Below are 14,571 nucleotides of genomic sequence, written 5' to 3'. Positions count from 1 at the left end.
GTACTGCAGAAACAGAAAAAAACTCCCACCTTCTTAAGGAGCCAACCTAGATCACCTGCTGACTGGGGTGGGGTCATGAAGGAGAAAGAAAAGGAAAGCAAGAGATCAGGAATCAAATGGAAAGAAGTGAAAAAAACTCCCTCTAGGCAGGAACACAAATACAACCCTACCTTCAGAAGTATGTAGGAACCAACAGCCCAACTGGTCTTCCCCAACAATAACATCTAGCACCCACTTTACAACAACATAAAATCAATACAGTTTGTGGACATCAGTCACAGTCATATTTTTAATTCTCGGGCTTTATAGAAAGTCTATTACTCCAAGAAAATGTCCAAAAGTTGTAGAAAGAGCACACTTTCAATGAATGTTAGAGATATTGCAGAAGCTCACGCTGAGTGGAAGGAAATCAAGTTTTGAAGGATGGTTCAATTCTCTCAAGATGGTGGACAAAATGTCCCCAAAGAAACCAAAGGAAAAGAAGGTAAAAAAAGGAAAAAAAGGAGAACAACAAGGAAGATGTGGCTGAAAAGGTAGTAAAAAAACCTCAAAAATCATTGCAGTCAGAACCAAGTTCTGATCTGAGGAATTTCTAGGTACTCCAGATTTGTAATGTATTCCCAGAGAGCCATGTACAAGCAGAAATATGCTGCACCAAAAACCCATAATGAAAGGAAAAAGAAAGAGAAGGTGTCTGCTACTACCTCAAAACCAGTTGGTGATGATAAGAATGGAGGAACCCATGGTAAAGATTCACAAAATGCCTAGGTATTACCCTACTGAGGATGTGCCTAGAAAGCTCCAGAGTCATGACGAAAAGCCCTTCAGCTACCACGTGAGCTAGCATCATCCTGGGCACCATTCTAATCATGCTCACTAGCTGCCACAGGGGCAAACAAGTGGTTTTCTTGAAGCAGCTGGCTAGTGGCTTGTTACTGGTGACTGGACCTCTGACCATCAACCGTGTTCCTCTGAGAAGGACACATCAGAAATCTGTAACTACCATTTCTACCAGGGTTAACCTTTTGGGTGTAAAAATTCCAAAACATCTTACTGATGCTTACTTCAAGAAGAAGAGGCTCTGTAAACCTAGAAACTAAGAAGAGATTTTTGACACAGAAAAAGAGAAACATGAGATTACAGAGCAGTGCAAAGCTGATCAGGAAACAGACTCTCAAATCCTTCCCCAAATCAAGATCCTCAGCTTTGTGGGTACTTGCATTCTGTATTGTCTCTCTCTGATGGAGTTTATCCTCACAAACTAGTGTTTTAAATGCCTTGCAGAGAACTCATTAAAATATTTAGAATAGCTGAAAACAAAAAAGGATAGTTCAAACCCACAATGAAACTGATGCAATAGGTTATTATATTGCTAACTTATTGTCTTTGTTAAATATCCTTTGAAACTTAGGATAACTCCACCCTTTGCAGTCCTAGGATCCCTGGAATATCCTAAGAGAAAGAGTATTTAATTTAACGTTAATATTTAACAAAATTTCAGGTATCAGTGGGGAGGCTGCTGAAAGAAAGTGAATTTGGACCTGGGTTTGGATCCCAGTTTTGTCCCCCAAGTCTAGTATAACCTCTCTGGGCACACTTATCTGTGGGATTGGATTGAATAACCTTTAATGTTTTTCTGACTCTTATATCTCTCCAGTGGTCTTCCACATAGTTATAAAATCATGGAATCTCAGTATCTCAGAATTTAGGCAATTAGGGTATGAAGAAGATAGAATGCTGGACCTGGAGTTAGGCATACTGGAATTCAAATACAAACTCAGACACTTCCTAGTTACATGACTGCTCAAATCACCTAACCTCTATGTCTTTCAGTTTCCTCATCTGTAAAATGGGGATCTTGATAGCACCTACTACTCAGGGTTGTTGTGAGGATCAAATAAGGTAACTGTAAAGCACTGTAATGGCAATTGAAATGGAAAATCTTTCCTATTCATTAATAGGCCCATGTGATCTGTTTAAGTCACATGGAAGCCCAAGTCACATGAGTTTGAGTCACATGGAGCCTGTGGTGGGAGGAGTTTGACTAATGAATGAAACAGGAAGAGGTGGAGTTAGAGCAGAGCTGAGAGAAAATTGGTGAGAGAGCAGTCAGAACCAAAGGATGCAGGCAAGCCTGCAGCTGGCTGTGAGTGAGAGAAGGGCCTTTTGTTTAAGGGAGACTGTTTGTGATTTGTTTAAGGGAGCTGGTTTGTGGGAAGCCTAGCAGGGGGAAGGCTTGGGGCTGGTGTTGCTCTCTGCATTGTTTTTGTTCATAGATTTTCATTACCATGATGGATTTGGCTTTCTAATGTCTGAATAAATGTTCTGATTTTGTCTTCCATGTGGAAAGTCTGCGATATTTCGTGATTCAGAATTGTGCTGCCATAGGTGTTGTGAATATCACATTGGTGCTGCAAGAACTTAGCAATGGCACATAATAGGTACTATATAAATATTTATTGTTGCTGTTATTATTATTTCAATATCCTTTTGTCATATATTGCCCTCCACACTACTCTGTGAGTCTCCTTCACTGTAGATAATATGGTTCTCCAACCATTTCCACCTCATTCCATTCCTGGGTTCTTCTTTTTTCCTTTTATACTTTTCTTTTTCTGAGAAGTGAGTCTTTTGCCATGTCTTGCCAGGAACCACTTCCTGTAACTTTCTTGACCTGTCCCTGCCACATAGATTAACTGTTCCTCCTTCCCCCATATGAGCTGTCCTTTATGTGTTGTGTTTTATCATTAGAATTTAAACTTTTTGAATGCAATCACCATCATGTTTGCTTGTATTTTTACCAATGCCTGACACTGAATCAATGCATTATCCATCTAAATGCTTTATTTATTCTTTTTAAAAATTAGAATATTTTTAATGAGCAGAAATATATTTTCTTCCTTGTTCCCCACTTCATTAGAAGAAAAAAATTGCTTGTAACAAATATGCATATTCAGGCAAACATATTTGCTATGTTAAACATATGTAAATATATTTTATTTGTATGCATGTATATGTGTATATATATGTCTATATCTAGATGTATGTCTTACTGGGTTCTCTGAATCCATCATTTCTGTATTAAGAAGTGGATAGCATGCTTCATCACTGGTCCTTTGGAATTCATGGATAGTCATTGTACTTTTCACAGTTCTTACATTTGTTCAGGTTGATCATTTTTTCAGTCTTATTATATAAATTGTTCTCCTGATTCTGCTAATTTCATTTATGTTTATAAAAATCTTCAAACATTCATTTTTATAATAATGATGTTATAGTATTAATTTTTCTTCTGACTCTGCTCATTTTAGGCTATATCAGTTCATAAAAAAGTGTCCCCAGGTCTCTCTGAAATCATTTATTTCCTCATTTCTTATAACACGGCAGTACTCCACATTCATAGGCCACAATTTGTTCAACCTTCTGCTGGGCATCCCCTTAGTTTCTAGTTTCTTGTTTTTGCTACCACAACACATGGTCATTCAGCTTCTGTTTGATGATAGGAAACTCATTATTTCCTTAGTCAGCTTACTGCGCTGAAACAGCACTTATGGTTACCAATATCTTCCTATGTTAAGTTGAACCTTGCTTCTCTGCAAAGTTCCCCTAGTTTCAGAATTCTCCCCTTCTCTCAAACAAAGAGACCAAATCTAATATCTTTGGGACTAAAGAGAACAAATTCAATCTCTCTTCCACATGACAGCCTTCCAAATGCTTGAAGATAGCTCTCAGGCCATCGCTTTGCCACCCCTTATCCAACCTACACACCCTTAATTCCTCAACCAGCCCTAAACTTATGTCATGGTTTCCAGTCTTCTCAGCAGCCTGGTGATATTTCTCTGGATGCACTCCAGCTTGCCGGTGTCCTTCCTAAAATGTGGCAACCAGAGTAGAAAACAACATTCTACTTTTCAAATCACCCTGGGCAACCTGCTTCCCTTTGGTTAAGCCCTAAAGCCTGCCTTGTCTCTCAGTAGCAAACTGTGTGCTGCTGCAAGTCAGGTTTAGAAGGAGCTACTTCAGAAGCTGTCTCCTCACTCTAGCCCCTTCACCTTTCTTTGCCCCTTCTCTGCTATGGGGTTTCCATTTCCTGAGAAGAGCCTGTACTTTGCCTTCGGCTATTTCGGGTAGACTTTGAACATCTTCAGCAGATGAATGGCTAGTCTGGAACTCCCACTAGACCCTCGAAGTTCCTATAAATACTTCACTTGAAGGGAAGCTTTCCCTGGCTTTGCATTGAGGTCTTGCATCTGACCCAAGGGCATAATATAACACAGTAGAGATGATCTTGCCGTGGGAAATTTAGACTAATGTACAATGTTTCTGTAGCACTCTTAGAATTCAAGAATTTCTCAGGTTAAACCTATTTATTCTTTGTATTTATCCTATGGACTCTCTCTGATGGGATGCTCTTCTCTTCTCGTGCCTTTTTTATTTGTGCTTGTGAAAATATGAGTGCAGAATAAAGTGGGTTGTAAAGCTCACAGATTTGATTCTTGTTATTTTACCCTTTCTGGGATATCAGGGATTTATTCAATGGAATCTTTATTGCTCTAGACTGAAACATATGAACTTCTCCCATGAGTCTTCTGAAGGGTGCAATGGAAAGAGGGATGAACTTAGAGTCACAGGACATAACTTTGTCCCTTGGCTTGGCTGCTTACTACTTGACTTTGTAGGAATGTGCTGAAGCAAACTTAAACTTGCAGGAAATGATTGTGAAAATTTTTCTGTTTGGGCATTTACACATTGGAAATTAGAAATGCTGTAAATCGAAGTTTGATTTATTGTTTTGGTGTTTGTCTAGAACCCCAAAAAAGGGAGAAAATCCTGATAATGCAGATTTAACAGCTGTATACTTCCTCCTTCCCCCTCCCCCACCCAGAATAGATTGTTAAACATTTTACCAACATACTCTGAGAGCAAGTCACTTTTCCTCGTTGGCCCTTATTTCCTCCTGTAACTCTTTAGGGCTTCTCAATAAATTTTAAAGAAGATAATGGAGTCCTGATTTATTCAATGAGTTTGAGAGCTGCTATTTCAGATATAGGTGGACCTAGCTGGCCACTGAGGTCCAGAATTCTGAAATTCTGTGAATCCTCTTAACAGTATCCCTGACCAAACTTTGTCTGAATATTTCCAGTGATGGCGGCCTCAAGATCATCATCATCTTCTCTATTTTCTCTTCCTTTTCCATCTTCTTTTACTTTTTCTGCTCTGCCTCCAACCACTTCTTCTCTTTCAAAACCAGGTAGTGGAACAGTAAATAGAGCCAGTAAATAGAGTCAGGAAGACCTGAGTTCAAATCCAGTTTCAGATACTTCTTAGCTGTGTGGTATTGGACAAGTTAGCTTCTATTTGCCTCAGTTTCCAAAACTGTAAAATGAGGGTAATAATAGCATTACACTTAAGGGTAGCTGTAAAGATCAAATGAGGTTGTATTTATAAAATTTAATTATTAATTAATTCAGAGTCTGACACATAGAATACACTATATAAATGCTTACCCCTTCTCTTCCTTCCCCTTTCTCCTCCCATGGCCCCTTTTCCTTTTGTCTCATTGGCATTCAATCTTGCCAGAGCTGAAATACAGGGCACTGAAGCAAGTCTTCTCTAGAAGTTGGTTTTTTGACTGTCACTGAAATAAGCTTTGTTTATGGTTTGGTTATCTTCCTTTCTTTTCTTTTTTAAAAAAAAAACTGCTTGCATATTATTTATTCTGACGAATGGCGCAATTTTTATTGGGTAACTCAAGTTGTCATTTCTTAATTGTACTCCTCTACATTTCACCTAAATAGTAAAAATGACTGTGGTCTTCTATAGTCCATACATAACGAGAGAATAGAGAAGACAGAAAGATATCTAAAAAATGCCTGGAGGATGAAGAATGGGGATGTTAATGGCACAATAACATTCCATCAAATTCCTATAGGACTACTTGTTCAGCCATTTCTCAATTGATGGACAGCCCCTCAGTTTCCAACTCTTTGCCATCAGAGCTACTCTATTTTTGGACATCCAATTATACGTCACTTCACATTAAGTGTCAGTAATACCTATGAGGTAAAATTTGCTTCCCCTTAATCTCTAATTCAACTTGCTTACTAGCCACATTTTGTGTTTTGTATATTGACATTTATGGCCATGGGTTTTGTTGTGGCTTATTGTTTTTGGAATTTGTCTCCTACAAATTCCTGAAAGGCTTTTCTGCTGGTCTTCTAGCTATGTTGTAACTATTTTCTATCACATCTAGTTTGAAAATGGAGAAGTATTGTTTTCTCTCATTTCTTACAATTTAAATCCTTTTTGATATTTGAAATATTATTGCTTAATCAGCTCTATATTGCATCTCATGTCAGGAGCATGCCACTCCTATATTTTAAGCCTTTGTCCAGAAATTCAAATCCTATCCTCAAATATCATCTTGAATAGTATTAACTTCCCAAATCTATCATTCTCTTCTTACCTTCATCTTTGGTTAGGAACAATAATGAAACACCACTTGTATCCTTAAGATGCTCAATTTCTGACCCAAGATTTCTTAAACTTTACTAATGTTTTCTATATTGCTTCTGGAAGTATAATTTGTGCCCTCATGAATCACCAGGAATGGGGAGTAGTCATCAGTTTTGACATCTTGGGAATTTTTCTGTTAAATCCTGATTCCATGTTCCAGAAAGACAGTAGAGTTTCTATTGTTTATGATAGGTCAACAAGTAGCTGCTTCAGGAGTGGCAAGTCACTAACTACCACTCTCTTCCTCCTCCATTTAGTTGTATGATCTCCCAAACAAAATCTATGGCTCTTCATCAGCCTTTCTTAGGAGGCAAGCAGCAGATTCTTCCTCACAGGGTTCAGGTTGTCCCACTTCAGGAAAAGCTTCATATCTATTGCTCAGCTCCAAGTGTTGAGTAATCCTTCTCTTTTTTCCTTTGTTACATTCTTCTACCCTTCAATCTCAAGGTCTCTTTCCATTGCCTTGTCATAGTCTTTGTCTTCATTAGAAATCTTTTTCCATTTTTTTAGGCAATCAGAGTTAAGTGACCTGCCCAGGGGGCCATAAGTGTTAGTACTAATAAGTGTTTGAAGATGGTTTTGAACTCAGGCCCTTCTGAAGCCAGGGCTGGTGCTCTGTCTACCAAGATATCTAGCTGTCCCCCTTTTCCATTTTTTAATAGAACCATTGGATTTTCCCTAATAACCTAGAGAATAATAAAGTGGTCCTGGAGAACAGCCTACATTTTAAGTCCAAATAAAATTTATCTGGCTATAACAGAAATCCAAACATCTCAGATTCTGATGTATGTCAATGCAAAATCTGATGTTCTCTGTACTAGATGGAATGGGATGCTCACTCCTTTTTTCTTTCCATTTTCCTTGAGAACTCCTGCTCACTGCTTTAGGAGGGGTTTCCAGAGGTTTCACTTTTCTTTCCACTTTGCTAGTATTTTGACAGTCACACAATCTCCTCCAAACCTCTTTATTTCTATTGAAGGTACCTCTATCTTTCTAGTCACCTATGTTCATAACCTCAGATTCATCCTCAATATTTTCCTCTTTTTTTATTCTTCATATTTAGTTGCCAATTCTTATTGATTCTATTGCAAAATGTTTTATATCTGTCATCTTCCTTTCACTCCAATGGTTACCACCTTAATTCAGGCTCTCACTTAATGTAACTGCTAATAGACTATTGCACCAGCCTCCTAATTTGACTCCCAGTTTCCCAGCTCTCCATTCTTTCTCCATAGTTGCCAAAATAATCTTCCTAAAGCACAAGTCTGGCTATGTGTCTTCCCTTCCTCAAGAATTTTAATGGCTCCCTAGTGCTTTCAGTATAAAATACAAACTCTTTTGTTTGGTATTTAACTGGATCCAGATAACTCTGGAAGAGAAAGTGAAGTTGGCGACCTTGCACAGCCCTCCCTCACTTAAATCAAAGTCAAGCGCAAGTCCTCTCATCATTTCCCAGGTGTCAAGGTCCTCTTCAGAAATGAAAGATAAACACAATACTCTTAACAGTTTTGCTTCAATTTATCTTTCCAGGCTTATTTCACCTTACTCTTTTCATACCCCATTTCAGACAAACTGCTGTTCCCTGAATACAGCATTCTATTCTCTAGTTAGACTCTCTCCCATGCCTGGAAAATATTACCTGGTTACCTCTTTGTCTTTGAAGTCCTCACCTCCTTCAAAGCTCAGCTCATGTTTTCACTTCGTAGAAGAAGCCATTCCCCAGTTTGGTGTTAGTGCTTTCTCTTCCACTTCTATAATGATGTCTGTACCCATCTCTACCTCTAAGCCCAGTAGAATATGAGATCCTTGAAGGCAAGACCTCATTTTCCTTTTATCTCTATATCCCCAGCACCTAATAACTGCTATTCCAATAGTAGGGCTCAACAAGTCCTTGTTGAATCGGACTGAATTTTTTCTCTTCCTTGAGTCTCGATTATTTCTCCTTCTGCTCTTCCTTCTTCTTGCCCTTCTGCTCCTCATTCTTTTTTCTCTTTAGATCCTTTCATTTGAATTTGAATTTGGATCCTTTCTCCTTAAATCCTTTTCCTTCAACTTGAGTCCTTTATCTGCTTCTTCAGTCTCTCAAATTTTCTCAGATTGTACCTTTTGCTAGTGAATTTTCAGCTTTTTCCTCAATTCTAAAAGTTTTTGAATTTCCTTCTCAACATATTTTCCTACTTTCTTTAGTCGGCTAATCAGTCAGCTAGCATTTATTACATGCCAGGCACTATACTAAGTGCTGAGAATATAAATACAAGTAGAAAGTCTCTGCCCTTAAGCACTTTATTTCAAAGACTTCTGCTTCTTCCCAGACCTAACACAGTGTTCCTTCTTCTACCAGAAATAGAAGCTGGGTTGTCCATGTATAAAGACTACCTCTTACTTAGAAACTCATACTATGCTTAATGATAGTTTATAATATAGATATCATGTGCACACACAAATTAAATTCAACTACAAACAAGTATGGTAATTAGTTTAATTTGCTAGATACCACTAATGAAGACTCACAAGAGGAAAGAAATCAGATGGCAAGAATAGGTTTATAAAGCCAAGGGTTTTTTTTTTTTTTAGTAATAGAATAGATAGAAATTCATTGTACATATATATGGTTTTAACATCTTAATGGCTTAAGGCATAAAATACAAATAATGAGATTTTTAATTTTCAAAAACATTTCATCCCTTTAAAGATGTTTTTCTTTAGATGAACTTTATGTATCTGCTAAGCTGATGTCAATGCCTGCCTCATGGAAGGACAATGAGACAATTCATGTATTATCTTTCTCCTTATATTTTCATTCCACAACCTGAATATGAATTTTAGTCCTGCCATTAGCTTGAGGGGCTCTCTCATGGGAAACAAAAAACTTGGGAAATTCAGATGGCCTTGTGAGATACAAGCATATTTTATTATTTTATTAATGTCCAGTCTATAAAGGGTGTTTAATTTAGCTATACCTCTAAGCTAAGCAAAGTAACAATTCAATTCAGTGCCACCAGCATTCATTAAGTGCCTACTATGTGCAGGGTACTTGGGATACAAAAGAAAAATGATACAATTTCTGCACAGAGCTTACTGAGAAGAGAGAGAAAGAAACAGAGTGACACACAGAGAGAAACAGAGAGAGTGCAAACAACTGAGGAAGATGGGAGGAAGATGATAGCCTCTGAACCAAACCTTATAGGCAACTGAAGATTCCAAGAGATAAAGGCTCAGATTGCATTCTAAAGATAGGGAATTAACTTTTGCCATTCTTTAGTGCTTATCATTGCACTGATAGGAGAGATCTGGGAATAGGAGAGGATCTTGGGAATGACTATTCTAGAATGTGGAAGCCATGAAGGGAAATAGTATAAAATAAAGCTGGAAGGATAAGCAGAAGGCAGCTAGCTGGTACAGTGGATGGAGCATTGGGCCTGAAATCAGATATATCTGAGTTCAAATTCAGTCTCAGGTACTTTCTAACTGTTTGACCCTGGGCAAGTCATTTAACCTCAATTTCCTCATCTGTAAATGGGGATGATAATAGTACTTATTTCCTGGGGTTGTTGTGAAGTAATATGAGATAATATTTGTAAAACACTTTGCAAACTTAACAGTACTATATAAATGCTAGCTATCATGCTGCTGTTGCTGAACAATCTTAAATGTTAGGCTAAGGAGTTTGTATTTTATCCTATAGACCACAGAAAGCCACTAAAAGTTTTCAATCAGAAGAGTAAACTACGGGTTAGGAAGGTTATTTTGGTAGCTGTGGGGGAAATGGATTCAAGAGAAAGGACTCAAAACAAGGAGACCAATTAAGAGGCTATTCCAGTAATCCAATTGAGAGGTGATGAGGGCCTGAACTAGAGTAGCAGCTGTGTGAGTGGAGTGAAGAGATGTTAGGGAGGTAGAACTGATAAGACTTGGCAACTATTTAATTCCAAACATGAGTGACTGGCAGGAAAGCAGTGCCCCACTACAGAAACAGATGATTTTGGAGGAAGGGCATATTTAGAGAAAAAATAATGAGTTCTGTTTTAGATATGTTGACTTAGAAATATTCTGGGATATCCTGGAGGATATTTGCAAAAAGCATTTGAGCAGTGACTATAAACCTAGAGAAAAATGAGGGCTTGAACATATAGCTTTGGTAGGTATTGGTGTAAATATGATACTTGAATTCATAGGAGTCAATGAGAGAGACAGAGAGAGAGAGAGAGACAGAGACAGAGACAGAGACAGAGAAAGATGAGAGAGAGAGAGAGAGAGAGAGAGAGACAGAGAGAGAGAGAGAGAGACAGAGAAAGATGAGAGAGAGAGAGAGAGAGAGAGAGACAGAGAGAGAGACAGAGAAAGATGAGAGAGAGAGAGAGAGAGACAGAGACAGAGACAGAGAAAGATGAGAGAGAGAGAGAGAGAGAGAGAGAGAGAGAGAGAGAGAGAGAGAGAGAAGAAAAGGAACCAGGACAGAGCTCTGGAGAACGTCCATGGAGAGGGATGATGACCAATCATGGGAGACTGAAAGAGATTAGTGAGGCAAGAAGGAGATCCAGGAGACAGCACTATCATGGAAGCTAAGGGGAGAGGAGGACAGGGGAACAACTATTTATTAATGCTTACTATGTGCCAGGAACTTGCTAAGTGCTTTAGAAATATTATCTCATTTAAACCTTATAACCACCCTGGGAGGTAAGTACTATTTTTATCCCCATTTACAGTAGAGGAAACTGAGGCAGACAGGGTTATATGACTTGCTAGGGTCATGTAGCAAGTATGTATATGAAATTGAATTTGAATTCAGTTCTTTCTGACTTCAGGTCCAGTATTCTATCCATTCTGCTACCAATCTTCCCACCAAAGGAGGTGACAGTAGTAAGGAGAAGGGATGATTAACGTTATTGAAGACCTTAGAGAAATCTGGAAAAATAAGAACTGAGATGAAGTGATTGGCTATAGCAATTAAGAGATCATTGTAACCTTGGAGAAATCAATTTCATTAGAGTAATGGGGTTAGAAGCCAGATTGTAAGGTGTTGAGAAGTAATTTAATGGTGAGGAAATGGAGGCAGAAAGTATAGATGTTTCTCTGTAGGGAGTTTTGCAGTTAAAGGGAGGAGTTATAGGATGATGCTTGATTACATGGTTGAATTTAATGAGGGTTTTTTTAAGTAGAAGAGTTTAAAAGTAAAGAGAATTAGGGAATTGTTGATGGGGACAAACTCTTGTTTCTTGTGAGATGTGAGGATATGGGATTGATGGCGGAGGTAGAGAGGGTGGCCTTGACTAAGCGATCTTCCTCAAATACGGAATCCTGTAAAGTAGGCGAAGAGGGGAGAATCTGTAGTGGGGTTTTAATATGTGGAGTAGAAGAGACACCAGAACTCATGGCAGATGGTCTTATTTGATCAGTAAGTTAGGAAAGAGAAAGTTGGAAGAAAGAAGAGAAAGTTTGTATAATCATGGAAGAGAATGAGAGAGAGAAAGTCAGCTGAGGAAGAATAAAGGTTTTATTGTGCAGCAGTGAAATCCCTTTTGAGATTGTGTAACATTACTTTGTAATGCACCCAGTCAACACAATGTTAATACTTCTTCCAGTAGTCTTCTGAAGCTTAGGAGTAGAGAAGGCAGGTGGTAAGGGTAATCCAGGATTGAGGATGGGCAGGACACAAACAGAGGTAGGACAAAGAGAAAAGAGATTCAGGAGTGGAGTTTTATTGAACTGGCCAACAATAGGATTGACCGTGAAGAGAGCACTATGAATCTAGAGCAAAGGTGATGTTCTGAGAGAGCAGGGAAGGGCAGGGATTGTAGCAAAAATGAATAGGTTTAGGAAGAGTGAGACAAGGGGAGAGAGGGAAAGATTAAAGATTTTATGAGAAAAGGGAATTTTTGAGTTCAGAATTCATGGAGTTGGCATAGTTATGGGTTTTGTGAGATCTGGGTTACAATTATATCCCAAGGATGACTAAAGTAGGGTGACACTGTGGGTCATAGGTACTGAAGAAGTTGACAAGCTGGGAATTCAGGGTGTTTAAGGGTATATAAATATGCATATGTATCCCAAATCTAAGGGCAGCAGTTAGGGTGGAGAGAGTCTATGAGCCAAGTACTGGATTCCTTGGGAAAAGAGGAAGAGTAGGGCACAGTTACAAGGATCTGGGGCATATGATATAGATAGTTGGAGTGAACCTCAAAGAAGAGATTGATGAGTGATGGAGGGAGCAGGGAGCTCTGAGGGGGCATATGCTAACTCCTCCTTGATCCAGCATATTGTGGGTTGTGAGAGAAGGAACAGCCAACTCTGAAGAAGTTGATAAAGCCAATAATTCATTTTATTCCAGAAGGTCAGGTTTCTGTGAGCTCAAGAAGATGGAAAAGAGGGCAAAGAAAGGCAATAGATGATGAAAGTTTGTGAATGATTGGAGATTCAAGAATACACAATGAAAATGAAGGTAGAGTTAAAATTAGACTGGTGAATGGTAGGATAGAACTGGCAGGGAGGAGTGGTAACAAGAAAAAGGGCTTTTGTCCTCAAAAACTCATCTGAATCACTGAGATTAGAAAAGCAGAAAGTGCGAATTTGTCAGCCACAGAAACATTATTTGGAACCTCAATCTTTCAGTAGAGTATTTGTAATAGATTATTGCCTCACTCTGGGGGTACGTTTGGTGTAGCTAGTCACCATCACTTCCTGCCTCTTCTCTGAAGCAACTTAGATGACACCTCCCTCATGAAATCTTCTCACTTACCCCACCTCCTATTTCTATAAATACAATTCTAGAAGTGGATTTCTCATTATTTAATCTCCTTTTCTTGAAACTCTTTGTCAAATGTTAGATCACTTTTTTCTGGATCTGTTTTGGGGTCTTAGTTTATTCTGCCTTAGATGTTAGTTATTTGCGTATATTACATCTTCCCCCATTTTAATTTGTAATGAAAGTAGACTCTAACCCCTCCATGAAAACAAACATCCACTCTTGGGGACCTGTACTCTTTTCCTTTGCTAAAGTGCATTCATTATTGAGCAACTTTGAACTTGTCTCCTGGGACTAGAGTTTTGTTGAGCGGGATTGCAGGGAAGATTACTGACAAATGAGCCAGGAGAAACTTCCCCACTTAATAGGCTCTAAGATGAGTGAAAAGAAAGACTCCACCCCTCTTTTAGGTGCTCTGCTTCAGAATACTTTCATATTCTCCCTTGTGTTTCCAGTAAAGGGAAATGAAGAACCTTTCATCTACAAAACTCTTAACTCATAGAAAGCAAGGACTATAATCAGTTCTTCTATTACACATATGTTCTTTTTAGTTTTTAACATTTGCTTTTATAAGATTTTGAGTTCTAAATTTTCTCCCCCTTTTTCCCCCTGTACAAGGTGGCATGCAATCTGATATAGACTCTACATGTACAATCATGTTACACATATTTCCACATTAATCATGTTGTAAAGAAGAATTAGAGGCAAAGAGAAAAACACAAGAAAGAAGAAGCCAAAAAACTGGAATTGTCTTAGATCCTTGCATTGCTGAGAAGAGATGTCTATCAAAGTTGGTTATCATACAATGCTACTGTTACTGTGTATAATGTTCTCCTAGTTCTGCTCACTTCATTCAGCATCAGTTCATGTAAGCCTTTCTAGGTTTTTCTGAAGTCCACCTGTTCATCATTTCTAATGGAACAATAGTATTCCATTACATTCATGTACACAACTTGTTCAACCATTCCCCAATTAATGGGCATCCCCTCAATTTCTAATTCTTGGCCACCACAAAAAGAGTTGCTATACAGCACTCTTTGTGGTTGCCAAAAACTGGAAATCAAGGGGATGCCCATCAATTGGGGAATAGCTGAATAAGTTGTGGTATATGAATGTAATGGAGTACTATTGTGCCATAATAAAAGATGAACAAGAAGACTTCAGAGAGGCCTGGAAGGACTTATATGATCTGATGCTGAGTGAAAGGAGCAGAACCAGGAGAACTTTGTGCACAGCAACGACCACAGCGTGCAAGAGTTTTTTCTGGTAGACTTGGAATTTCATAATAATGCAAGAACTTTAAAAAAAAAAAA

At 38.5% G+C, this 14,571-nt stretch overlaps 1 pseudogene; it reads left to right on the top strand.

Moving 5' to 3' along the window:
* Nucleotides 1-612: 612 nt before the first annotated feature.
* On the top strand, nt 613-1,273 carry LOC140525856 (large ribosomal subunit protein eL6-like; annotated as a pseudogene).
* Nucleotides 1,274-14,571: the final 13,298 nt, after the last annotated feature.

This window comes from Notamacropus eugenii, chromosome 1 (assembly GCF_028372415.1).
Source record: "Notamacropus eugenii isolate mMacEug1 chromosome 1, mMacEug1.pri_v2, whole genome shotgun sequence".
In the NCBI taxonomy this organism is placed as follows: Eukaryota; Metazoa; Chordata; class Mammalia; order Diprotodontia; family Macropodidae; genus Notamacropus; species Notamacropus eugenii.
Note: the sequence above shows the minus strand (reverse complement) of the source record. Positions and strands in the feature narration are given on the sequence as shown.